This window comes from Gorilla gorilla, chromosome 7, assembly GCF_029281585.2.
Source record: "Gorilla gorilla gorilla isolate KB3781 chromosome 7, NHGRI_mGorGor1-v2.1_pri, whole genome shotgun sequence".
NCBI lineage: Eukaryota > Metazoa > Chordata > Mammalia > Primates > Hominidae > Gorilla > Gorilla gorilla.
This window is the reverse complement of record NC_073231.2, coordinates 127946882-127960697: the sequence shown is the minus strand read 5'-3', so window position 1 is coordinate 127960697 and position 13816 is coordinate 127946882.

Below are 13816 nucleotides of genomic sequence, written 5' to 3'. Positions count from 1 at the left end.
AGAGATATCATGAATTGCATCATATAGCCTCCTGACAACTCTCAAAAATAAAATAATCAGAGAGGGAGGCAGAGAAAGATGGCCAAATAGAAGCCTCCAATGATTGCCACCCCCACCCCCACAGGAACATCAAATCCAACAACTATCCACACAAAAAAGGATCCTCATAAGAACAGAAACCCAGATGAGCAATCGCAATATCTGATTTTTAGCATCATATTAAAGAAAGAGGCACTGCAGAGGGTAGGAAAGACAGTCTTGAATTGCCTACATCACCCTCCCCTCCACCCCACAGCAGGTATGTGGCATGGAGTGAGAATCTGTGCACCTGGGGGAGGAAGAGCACAGGGATTGTGTGATGTTGCCTCGGAGCTCAGCTATTGTGTAACAGTGGAAAGCAATACAGTGAAGAACTCAGTTGGTGGCTGACAGAACATTTAGACCAGTCCTAATAGGAGGCAAATCATCCATGCCAGTGAGTGGAACTTGAGTTTGGGCAAGCCCTGCCATCATGGGCTAAAGTGCTCTGGGGTCCTAAATAAACTTGAAATGGCAGTCTAGGCCATATGGATTACAATTCCTGGACGAGTCCTGGTGCTGTGCTGGTCTCAAAGGCGGTGCACTTGGGGTACATTTGACCTAGTGAGGCACCAGCTAGGGCAGCCAAGGGAGTGTCTGCATCACCCCTCCCCCAACCCCAGGCAGTGCAACTTACAGCTCTGGGAGACACTCCATCTCTGCTTGAAGAGCGGAGAAGTGGGAGTAAAGGGGACTTTGTCTTGCAACTTGTGTCAGCTCACTGACAGTAGAATAGGGTACCAGACAGAGTTCTAAGGCCCACATTCCAGGCCCTAGCTCCCAGATAGCACGTCTAGACACACCCTGGGCCAGAAGAGCACGTCTAGACACACCCTGGGCTTCCCTGAAGGAAAAGACCCAGTCCTGGCAAGATTCTGCACATTAAAGAGCCCTTGGGCCCTGAATAATCAGCAGTGGTAGCTAGGCAGTACTTGCTTTGGGCCCTGGCTCAGAGACTCAAAGAGACTCAGAGCCTTGCTGGCTTCAGGTGTGACCCAGCACATTCCCAGCTGTGGAGGTTATGGGGAGAGACTCCTGCTTGAGGAAAGGAGAGTGAAGAGTAAAGGATACTTTTGCAGCTTGTGTACCAGCTTGGCCACAGTGGAGTACAGCACAAAGCAGACTCCTTTGGTTTCCCAGTTTCAGACCTTGGCTCCTGGATGGCATTTCTAGACCTGCCCTGGGCCAGAGGGAAGCCCGCTGTTTTGAAGGAAGAGATCCAGGCCTGAAGGCATTTGCCACAAGCTGATTAAAGAGCCCTCTGGCCTTAAGTGAATATCGGAGTAGCCAGGCAGTGCTCACTGTGGGCCTGGGGCAGTGGTGGCCATGGAACAAGACTCTTCAATTGAGAAAAGGGGAAGGAAGAGTAGGAGGGACTTTGTCTTGTGCGTTGGGTGCCAGCTCAGCTGCAGTCGAATAGAGTACCAGGTAGATTCCTAAGGTTTCCAACTCCAGGCCTTGGCTCCTTGACAGGATCTCTGGACCTTCCCAGGGCTGAGAGGAACTCACTGCCCTGAAGGGAAGGACCCAAGCCTGTCTGGATTCACCACCTGCTAACTGGAGAGCCCTTGGGCCTTGAGTGAAGATAGACAGGCAGTGGTCACTGCGGGCTGTGGGCAAGACTCGGTGCTGTGCTGGCTTCAGGTCTGATGCAGCACAGTCCCAGTGGTGGTGGCCACAGGAGAGCTTATGTCACCCTTTTCCCAGATCCAGGCAGCTCAGCACAGAGAGAAGACTCCATTTGTTTGGAGGAAAGTAAGGAGACAGAATAAGCGTCTCTGCCTAACAAGGAATTGATAACCAGAATATATAAGGAGCTCAAACAACTAAGTTTGAAAAACTCTGTTAATTGGATTTAGAAATGAGCAAAAGATCTAAAATAGACATTTCTCAAAAATGGCAAACAGGTATATGAAAAGGTGCTCTGCATCACTGATCATCAGAGAGATGCAAATGTAAACTACAATGAGATGTCATCTCACCCCAGTTAAAATGGCTTTCATCCAAAAGACAGGCAATAATGAATGCTGGTGAGGATGTGGTGAAAAGGGAAACCTCATACGCTGTTGGTGGGAATGTCAATTAGTACAAGCACTATGGAGAACAGTATAAACAATATGGAGGTTCTTCGAAAAACTAAAAGGAAATCAGTATATTGAAGAGAGATCTGCACTCTCATGTTTATTGCAACACTATTCACAATAGCCACTGTTAAGCAACCTAAGTGTCCATCAACAGATGAATAAAGAAAATGTGGTATATATACACAGTGGAATACTATTCAGCCATAAAAAGTATGGGATCCTGTCATTTGCAACAACATGGATGGTACTGGCTACAGTGTGATGGCATTTGAAGCTCTAAAAAAACACAGTCAAATAGGATGCCTCTCCTACCTTCAAATATTCACCAAAAAAAACTATGTGTAGAAGGTTAAGATAACTGTTGTTATACTGTTTAATTTTACCTGGGATCCAAGGATAAGGATTTTTCATGAGCTAAATATTAACAACATGATAAAAAGAATATCATTGTAAAATACACTGTTGAAAGGTAGGATCCCCAAAATACTTCCTAGCATAATATAGTATTTTCTATTCCTCTACCAATAAAATTCATATTTCGACTACAAAGGAATCAAAGCAAGTGAAAATCAAGCTCTAAAAATTATCTTATTCAATTTTTAAAAGCATATTGAGAAAATATTTGGGGCTAAGAATCATAAGCATGAAAACATGAATAAAATAGGAGTCATAAAAATGCTTTTATTTTTAGACCGTCATTGTCATATCCATATTCAGTTAAAACAGCTGGAAGATTCCAATGCAATTAGAAGTGGAAGAAAGAATGTACAGGTCTGGGCCGAGTCAGGATGATGTAGTTCATTATTAGCTTCAGTAACTGGTAATTCATTCATTCAACAGCATCCATTTGTTGATCTCTTTCAAAGTGTCAGGTTTTTTACCAGAAGTTATTTCCATCATAATCTTATGGAATCTGGGCCACAAATTTTTTTCAAGCAGGATGCTATGGAAGCATACTTACTTTCAGAGCCTTAAATAGCATTATGTACTAAGAAAAGATAGAAAGAATTTGGCTAACAATATTTTAAAGTGACAAGAAATTACTATTGATTTTTAAACATTTCCATATTTGAGTGTTTTTATATTTAGCTCAATTCAACTAACAACTATTGGCATTTATTATATGCAAAGTGTTATGAATAGGCTGTTAGATGTTCAAATGTGATTAAGACAAAGGTTATTCAAAGTTTATTATTTTTGAGGAAATAAAATATATAATTTTATTAAAATATAGAATGTGATGAATATTCTTAAAACCTATATATGTAGACGTGCCTGAAATGGCTTCAAATGCCAACCGTGGAGAGATAGAATGATTAATGATGCAAAAGAAAAAGTAGGCAGAGAAAAATTTTGTTTTGTTGTTGTTCTGTTTCGTGTGTGTGTGTGTGTATGACTAAGTGCAAGTATAATAAATCAAGATTTAATATCTGAAAATGCCTCTTTTCCTTACAAAAGCCAAGGAAGGTAATAAAGTCCACTCCTTTAGCAGAAATTCAAAAGCTGCTTCTGAATTTTTGGGTATCTGCTAAGAGCTATAGCTAACAATTTTGTAGAAAATAAAGGATCATATTTTTTCACATTGAAAAGATTTGAACTTAAGATAAAATTGACATCTATTGAGGGGAAATGTATATACAGAGTCTAAATTTTAGCTTTCTGTATAAAAAGGCTGAAAAATCTTGGCAACTATATTATTTATGTTATAAACAAGTAATATTTCCAATACAGAAAGGTATGGAATATGGTAACAAACAAACTACAGTAACACACAAGCAAGTGAAACCAAACCAAGGAGTCTGGAAAAAACAAGTATAAAGAAAACAACTGTGTGTGTGTGTGTGTGTGTGTGTGTGTGTGTGTGACACGGAGTCTCACTTTGTCACCCAGGCTGGAGTACAATGGTGTGATCCCAGCTCACTCCAATCTCCACCCCCTGGGTTTAAGCAATTCTCCTGCCTTAGCCTCCTGAGTAGCTGGAATTGCAAGCGCCCGCCACAACACCTGGCTAATTTTTTGTATTTTTGGTAGAGATGGGGTTTTACCATGTTGGCCAGGCTGGTCTCAAACTCCTGACCTCAGGTGATCCGCCCACCTTGGCCTCCCAAAGGTCTGGGATTACAGGCGTGAGCCACTGAGCCTGGCCCCCGAAAGAAAATAACTTTAGGAAAAATCAAGGAGAGTGTGGAAAAAAAAGAGAGATAGAGAAGAATCAAGACTGAATAAGGGAAATACGTTTGCCTTTAGACCATCGTTATCATATCCATATTCAGTTCAGATCAGCTGGAAGTTTCCAGTGCAGCTAGAGGTAGAAGACATACAGGCCTGGGACCAGTCAGGAAAACACAGTTCATAGCCGTAGTGTGGTGGAAGACATTTAACACCAAGAATAGCTATACAAGTACTGGAAATGCCAAAAAGCCAGAGGAGAGTGAAACAACCCAAAGATTAACAACAGAAGAGAGCTGGTAACACTCCTAGCACTGCAGAGTTAAAAGAGGTGGAGGTGACAGTGACCATGAGCCAGCACCCTCTAAAAGCCAGACTCATGAAGCTGACTCAGCCGCAGTTGGAACTGCTGCATGGAGCCTAGGGGAAGCAGTTCCCTGGACGGTCCCTTCCTTGCTGTCTCCAACCTATGGCTAACACTTCCCATTTGCTAGTTAAAACTATTCAGGAGCCAGAGAAATATAGTTTGCAGAGATCAGACTTCCGTGACACAGAGCAAAGCAAGGAAAGAGTGGGAAATGGATGTCAAAGCAGAGAAGAAGAGGAACACCACAGGACCAAAGACACCAAAACTCAGCAACGATCAGCAGTCCAATAACAAGTCTCTCTGGCCTTTGTGAGGAAACCAATCCGAAGGAGAAAGGATGAGTACAAAACAGATAGTTCTTAGAATAAAGTGACGAGTCAGGGTACAAAAATCTAGATATGTCCAAAAAAGCAGATACTTAAAGAATATCCCAGCCTACTTCGGGTAAGGGCAAGGTAACCTGAAGTTAACCTAAGATAACTTCAGTTTATCAAGGAGAATTAGAAAGAGAACCAGGGGGCCCAATAAACAATCCCCATGAGCAAAAGCATGGAAATACAGAATTTAAATTGTGAAGAGACCATTCAAATAGCATTACCTTAAAAATAGGATATAGACAGGAAGTCAGAAATGTTAGTCTGAAGATTTCTTCAAACAGGAGATAGGGCATGAAAGCAACAAGATCTTTGTTAACCTTGCTCACTGTTGGAGAACTAACTTTTCATAGACCACCGTGTCAGGATTTCACGGATGAAGATTCAGCAGCAGCGGGAGCAAGAAGATGGCCCTTCGGCCGGGTGCGGTGGCTCACTCCTGTAATCCCTGCACTTTGGGAGGCCGAGGCGGGCGGATCACGAGGTCAGGAGATCGAGAACATCCTGGCAAACACTGTGAAACCCCGTCTCTACTAAAAATACAAAAAAAAAAAAAAATTAGCTGGGCGTGGTGGCGGGCGCCTGTAGTCCCAGCTACTCAGGAGGCTGAGGCAGGAGAATGGCGTGAACCCGGGAGGCGGAGCTTGCAGTGAGCCGAGATCGCGCCACTGCACTCCAGCCTGGGAGACAGCGAGACTCCGTCTAAAAAAAAAAAAAAAAAAGACGGTTCTTCTTGCTGTGTGGTCTCAGTACAGAGGGGCAGAGAATACATTGAGGTTAGGTGTCTATGAGTTGGAGCTTACTTTGGTTAACTGCTTGTATATGTGTCTATATTTATATTTAATAGTACCATTTTGGGCATCCGTTGTAGCTAGCTTAACATAAAATAATTAAAATATGAACTTTGGCGCCCAATATCTAGTGTGATACTAGACATATGGTAATCATTAATACATGTAAATTAATCACATAGTCTCAGGAAACTTTATATGTAATTTGATTCCATCTTTGGATTTCTAATCAAATGAGGATCCTTTATTTTATGTATTTGAGCTGCTGTAAAGTGGGACTACTATTGAGTTTCAGGGTAGATTAAATGACATAAAAAGAAAATGATTTAAAATAATGCCTTGTTGATAGTTAAGTACTTGACTGTGTATGTTAGGTTTTTTTAGATTTTATATCACCTTTTTGGTATTTTACTAAAATTAAATATATCTGTTCCAAATAGAGAACTCCTTGATATATTTGATCCCAACTTGGTGCCCAAACTAGAAAAGGCAAATGAGATAAACGGCACCCTTTTTAGCATCCTGCCTAAACAAGGCTCCATTCAAGCATCTGTGTATTCATTCAGCAGCTGCTCCATTTATACTCAATACGCTTAAGTGTCTATTTTTCCTGAACCTCTGGCATGTACATTAAACTGCCCATGAGACATCTTCCCATTTGGATGTATCCACCTCACACCCATCATTTCCAAATTGAAACTTAACCCGTGTGTTATCAACTCAGGAAAGAACAGCATCATAAACTAGTTCTCAAGTCAGAGTTACTGAATTATTCTTGATTTCTAAAATAGTCACTTCTACTTCCAATTGTTAACCATATATTTTAACTCTACTTGCTGTATAATTTCAAACAGCAAGCAACTCACCTTTATGTACCCCATTGCCAGTACTTTAATGCGGAATACCATAATGACTTGACTAGATTACTGACGCAGACTTTCAAATTATCTCCTATTCTTTGTACTGTACTGGTTTCCCTATGCACTATTATATTTTCTTCACTTTATAACCTGAGTGTGGTGTTTGAGGATCCATATTTGATTATGCCATTTTCATATGTAAAGCTCTTAAAATGCCCTTGCTTTTAGAATAAAGTTCATGCCTTCAGGATAAATCTTCCTTGGCATAGAATGTAAATGGCTATATGCCCGCTGCTTTCATCTTTAGCCTCATCTTATACAACTCCTTATCTTCTACTCCAATCTCCAGTAACACTGAACAAGAATACTCCAAGCTGGCATTCTCTTTCTCTGGAACATTCTTTTTATTTGACCAATCCCTTGTAACTGTCTAACTCCTGAACACAATCTGAAAGGAGAAGAGAACATAGCTAGGGAGAACATCTGAAAATTTATGGAAGTAATCTAGGCATGTGGAAAGGATTTGTGGTCTAGAATGCTAGTGCCAGAGATGGAGTATAAAGAAGAAATCCTATGAGAGCTCAGTGGATTCTACTGAAAAGTAATGAAGAGATGAACTTCCAAGGGAACACTAAGGTCCTCTGCTTGGGAAAAATACTGGTGACATTAGGAGCAATATGGAAATTGAGACAGGAACTCTATGCTGGTCTTTCTATCTGTAAAATGAGAATGATACTGTCTGTTTTACACGTATCCTACAGGGTCATTGTGAAAATAATATAACAACGGTGAAAGTGCTTTGAAATAACACATTTCTATAAAATTTGAAAAGGCTTGATTTCATGAATTGGCCAGGCCCACACCATGCTGTTAGGACTCTGGCATTATTCCCCCTCTCTCTTCCCCCTTCCATGAGAATCTTCTTCTAGAATGTAGCACCAGTAGTAAGTTCTGCATAGACACAGAGGGTAGCTGCTGCCAGAGAAATTACGCAAGCTCTTAAACTTTTCCAATTGGTACTCTTTACCAGAAATGATGGTATTATGGGTATATTGACAAATGGAGTTTTTTCTGGGCAAAAGAGTTTTTTTCTTTTAGGTGATTAAATAGTACTTGGTGCTAAAGTACAATCCTGCAGAGAATACTTGAAGCGAGAGTACAGGAGAGTTAAATAAGCTGCTCAACTGCTGTACCAGGCTTCAGAGGCAAGAGCAGAAAACTTATGCCAGGTTATCCATTTGGCTACTTTTCAGCCAGTTGAGAGACTACAAAAGAAAAATTATGTCACCTAGTGGCTCTGTATTACAGACATACAACTATGACAAAAGAGAGCAAGGAATTAAGGAATTATTTATTCATAGGTAAAGTTTTTTAAATTGTGGAATGCACTGTTTTAACTCTGTTTCTGATACTTCATCCTTGGGGGCTAAAACATGCAGTGAACTTTTAAAAACAAATCTGAGATTTTTTCAAGCTACGTATCTATGGATCAATTTGTTAAAACATCGATTTAAAAGCAAAAGATATAAAGTAGATGTCTCTGAAGATATTATATTTTAGAGTCTCATAATTTCTCCTTTCTATTCAAAAGAAAGTGAAAAGTGTAGCTAATTATAATTAAGTAGACAGAAGAAAATATGAACTATAGAGGAAACTAATCAGACATTTATTTAATTCACAACCATCACAATAAAAGCTCAAAATTAAAGATACTTCAAATAAAGGCAAAACCTGAAACAAACAAAACAACTCTATTCAGTATTTTCTATTGTACAGTAGCATTATCTTTCATTGTATTATGCCAAAATTAAATCAGACAATTTGAGTGAGAGATTTATTGAGTTCCTACGGCGTCAGGTATTACTCTTGGATTTGAGGAAAGTGAGAACAATGCAGACGTGGTTTCACTATTCACAGAAATCACTTCCAGCAAGAGAAACATAATAAACAAATTGAAGACCAACAGGAAATATCTATGCTGTTCTAGGTGAAAAATATAAATGTCTGTTAGTGTAGCAGTGGAAATACAGTGATCAGATTCAGGATCTATTATCCTGGATTTTCCAATTTATTAAATGTACAAATGAGAGAAATACATTAGTCAAAGATGATAGAAGTTCATAAACAAAGAAGAAAATATGGAAAAAAATTCAAATTATAGTGAGACCACAAAAGAAAATCCAATTAAGCACAAGAACAACATAGATGTTTCCTATTGGTCTCTGTGCCATATTGCAGCCCTTTATTCTATCATCCATGTAGGAGCCATGGCATCTTTAAAAAACAATCATTAAATCATAAGCAGTACTGATTAAAATAGAATGGTATTCCATTATACTATATTCAAATATAATGCCCTAAAATAACAGAGTCCTGTTCTACTGGCTCATCTAATCTTTCTTTGCTCTTCATTCTATGAGTTGATTTTCAGCCACACTGGCAGAAATGTGTTCTAACACACAAAACATTTCATCTGCTCAAGGCCCTTTCCCTAGTTAAGCTTTTTGTTTGAAATGCTCTACATCTTTTTTTTTCATTTCTTTTTTATTTATTTATTATTATACTTTAAGTTTTAGGGTACATGTGCACATTGTGCAGGTTAGTTACATACGTATACTATGCAGCCATAAAAAATGATGAGTTCATGTCCTTTGTAGGGACATGGATGAAATTCAAATGCTCTACTTCTTATCAATCTGGTCTCTCTCTGCCTCAGAAAGATCTTCCTTTACTATCTTTGCTGAAGCAATGCCTCTCATTCCCTCTGGCAACCACAAATCACTTTCTACCACTTAACCTACTTACAGTTTCTATACAGTGTTATCAGTCCTTGAAGACATTTATTTATTATGTTTCCCTTGCTAGAAGTGATTTCTATGAATAGCGAAACAATGTCTAGATTATTCTTACTTGTCCTCAAATCCAAGAATAATGCCTGACATGGTAGGAACTCGATAAATTTCCCTCTGAAATCTTCTTATTTAATTTTGGCATAACACAACGAAAGATGATGCTACTATAAAATTGAAAACAATGCAGTTTTGTTTGTTTCAGGTTTTGCAATACTTCATTTGTCAGGCTTACTATGTATTAGGCAGTCTGCTAAGCACTTCATTTCCCTTATGTACTTCAATTTTTGCAACACCCTAGAATTGTATGCTATCCCCTAGCCTTCCCTTCATCCAAAGACAAATTTTTAACACTTCTGGACAAATAAAACATAAGCTTCTTGGAAAATGTTTGTTTAGGGAATACACTGGAGCTGTTCTTTCTTCTTTCCATTTTAAAATCCAGAGTGAGTGTGATACCCAAATCTGTAGCAGCTAACCATGAGTAAAGGATTAAGAAAATCTGGGTGTCACTCTGACATAGTTGAGCTGTTGACCTGATGCCAGCAGCTAGCTATCTTCAGACTCTTCGTTATTTGAAGAAAAAAATAAATAAACCCTTATTTGTTGAAGATACTGTTGGAAGGATCTACTTGAAACTAAAATTATTCTGACATCATCCAGTTGTCAAGGTAAAAACAAAAATCATGCTAATGAATTGTCTTTATTCAAAAGAATAAACTTGGCTGGGTGTGGTGGCTCACCCTTATAATCCCAGCACTTTGAGAGGCTGAGACAGGCAGACCACTTGAGGTCAGAAGTTCGAGACCAGCCTGGGCAACATGGTGAAACTCCATCTGTACAAAAAATACAAAAATTAGCCGGGCATGGAGGCACATGCCTGTAGTCCCAGCTACTCAGGAGGCTAAGGCACAAGAATCACTTGAACCCAGGAAGTGGAGGTTGTAGTGAGCCAAGATTGCACCACTGCACTCCAGCCTGGGTGACGGAGTGAGACTTTGTCTCAAAAATAAAATAAAAATTAAAAAGTCTTTCCAAACTTATTAAAAAAAGAATAAACTTGCAGATGTATGTCCATGTACTTTATACATGTATATTAAGTAGGCATCTGTCTTTCTAAAATGAGTTAAAGTGCAATGAAGTGTCCCATCCTTCAGTTTTGGTCATTCCATAATGGAAATATCAGTACAAATTAACATTCCTTTGGGCAGTATTTCTCAAATTTAAGTATTCTTCAGCATTCCCTGTGAATATTTTGCAAATGTAAACACTTTAAAATAATCCAGTATATTAAGATTTATATAGATGAACGAACTGAGTAATTCTGAAATATACTGTAGCCTGAAAAATCTCTAAATTTTGCACAGCATAATTATATGTAGATCTTCACTTTGATAACATTACACCAAAGTAAGTTTTTTTTTTTTTTCTTTTAAGAGATGGGGGTCTTGCTATGTTGACCAGGCTGGTCTTGAACTCCTGACCTCTAGAGATCCTCCCACCTTGGCTTCCCAAGTGCTGGAATTACAGGCATGAGCCACTGTGTATGCCAAGGGAGTATTTTATTGGATTAATCAATTGGTTCTACCTGAGAGGGGGACAGTAGGAGAACTAGATAGGGCTTGGTAAAATTCAAATAAACATTATAAAGTGGGGCATAACATTTGTAGATCATCTCTAGAAAAGGGGGCTTACCTTAACAGCTGTTAGCAACAAGTACACAGGAGTACTGAATGGAACCAGGAAATAGAGGAGAGGCTAGTAGACAATCTACATTGCTCTTGCTCTTGCTATTTCTTAGCTTTTCAAATATATCCCAAGTATGCACTTATTGTGATTCTTAGTCATGCCTCAGCTAGTTTGTTTGGCAAAGAGAATGAACATAGACAGCTGTTTTATATCAGTTAGCTACAATTAGTTGTGCCATGTAACAAACCACCCTGAAACTTACTGGCTTAAGACAACTATTTATGATTTCTTGTAAGTCTGTAAGTCAGCTGGATTGCTCTGCCCATCAGGGACAGCTGTGGCTGATCTCAGCTGAGCCTGCTCATTTATCTATGTCAATTGTGTAACGGTTAACTCTTCTAGGATATCCTCAGTTGGGATGGCGAGGCTGGGAACACATGCTTCCTCTTTTTCCAGGAGACTGGTCTGGGCCTGTTCTCATGGTATGACAGGGGTTCAAAAGAGGAAGCGGCAACACACAAGTACTTTTAAAATCTCTACTAGTGGCAAGTTTATAAAGAATCCATCGGCCAAACAATTCACGTCCAGCCTAGAGTCTCTGGAAAGAAACTATCAGAAGGCATGAATAATGGATGGCTGGAAAATTAGGACCAATCAACACAATAGTAATTTAATCCAACACTTTAGATTTATAGTAATTGTTGAAGAGATTGATAGTTTCCCACAAAAATATCCAATCTATCTTTTCTCCTTAGTAACACAAATTTTGCTTTTAGCTGGATATATGCCCACCCAGGATTAAAGACTCTATTTCCCTTCATTTCCCTTCAACTTTGAAACTAAGTATAGCCACATGACCATGCACCAGCTAAAATAATTAATAATGTCCAGTAATAATCGGACATTAATAATGTCCAATAATAATGTCTAAAGGTCTCTTAAAAAAAAGAGTTCATCTAGATTTTACCATCCTACCATTCCTCCTTCTTCTGGATTCCAGAACTAATGTGGGTATCAAAGCACCATCTGCCTTTTTTTTTTTCACTCTGAAATGATCGTGAAGAGGAAAGCCCCATATTATAATGATAGAAACGAAATACAGGAGTTTGTGTCCCCATTGATACTCTACAGCGATGATATTAGCAATGTAATGCCTACGTTTGGACTTGTTTTACCATGAGAAATATACTTCTTCTACCTTTTCCAACCAACTACAATTTTCCTTTTTTTTTTTTTTTTTTGAGACAGAGTCTTGCTCTGTCGCCCAGGCTGGAGTGCAGTGGCGCGATCTCGGCTCACTGCAAGCTCCGCCAATTTTCTCTGCACTGTTATCTGAAACAGAATCTATTTTTGTAAAGATTTGCAGATCTTTAGCATCTTGTAAATGCTATTAAGCTGTTAATTTTCAAAAACTGAGAGGAGTCATATAAGGCAAAAAAAAAACCCTGGTTATGAAAATATTTTAACAAGTTTCTTCTATGTAGCACTTCTTAAAACTTTAAGATACTAATGAGCAGTTTGAAATTCTAAGAACATAGCATTTCATGTTTGCCATTATATTGTGGAGTCTTGTCACCATGATGAGTGCTTTCTACAATAGAGTTTTAGAATAGGTATTTTATAGCTATTTTTAGATAAGTTGTACCCATATACTAGAATGTCTATAGTTTCAACTTTTTTTTTCCTGATTGTCACCCTAAGTATTACTTATATCGCCAAATAATAATCTAAGAAACCATTAATACCACATTGCAGTTAGTTATATTGTTGTATGAGAAGCAGGGGCAAGAATGTATCTCGATTTGTTTAGAAATAGAAATGGAAAGACGAAAGATTTCCTTGTAGCAAAGTGCTTGTGATAATCTTGCCCCAGAGTCTGTGACATAAGAAAAGAGGGCATTTAATGAGAATGAACCATGCAATCATCTGTGCCTATTTTTTCTAACACCATAATACACAAAACTAAAGGAAAAAGATCAATGCTAAGAAAAAAAACTCACAAGGATCAAGAAAAGGGCATTTTTCTAGTTCACGTTGGAATATTTATTTTTTCATAGAATTTATTTTAGCTTGGCATCGGTCTATGAAAAAGGTGATATGTTGAACTAGGACATTTTCTCAGGCTTTCCCAGCTATAAAAATAATGACTGTGTCTTAGAAAAAGACCAAGTGGTTTCCGAATATGGCCTCTGAGGATGTATACTCTGGCTGCAATGTTTTCTCTGGTGAATTCTTTAGTATTTAATAACTCGATTTCACAATTTCTAACTCTTTTCAAACTTTGTTCAGTGCAAGAGTTTACATCAAATGCAACGCGGCAGTAATTTATTCAACATTTAATATTTCTAGAGCCCTGTACAAGATTCTGTGGAGAATATACTGCATAAGGGATTGCATGTTAACCCTCAAGGAGCTTATATGCTCATTGCATTGGCCAATATGATGCAAGGCAGAGTGTGCTCTGGGCTACCTAAGAGTAAAAGCGAGCACTGGAAATATAAGAGATGGGTAGAGAGAAAGAGAGAGAGAGAGAAAGAGAAACATCTAGGAGATAA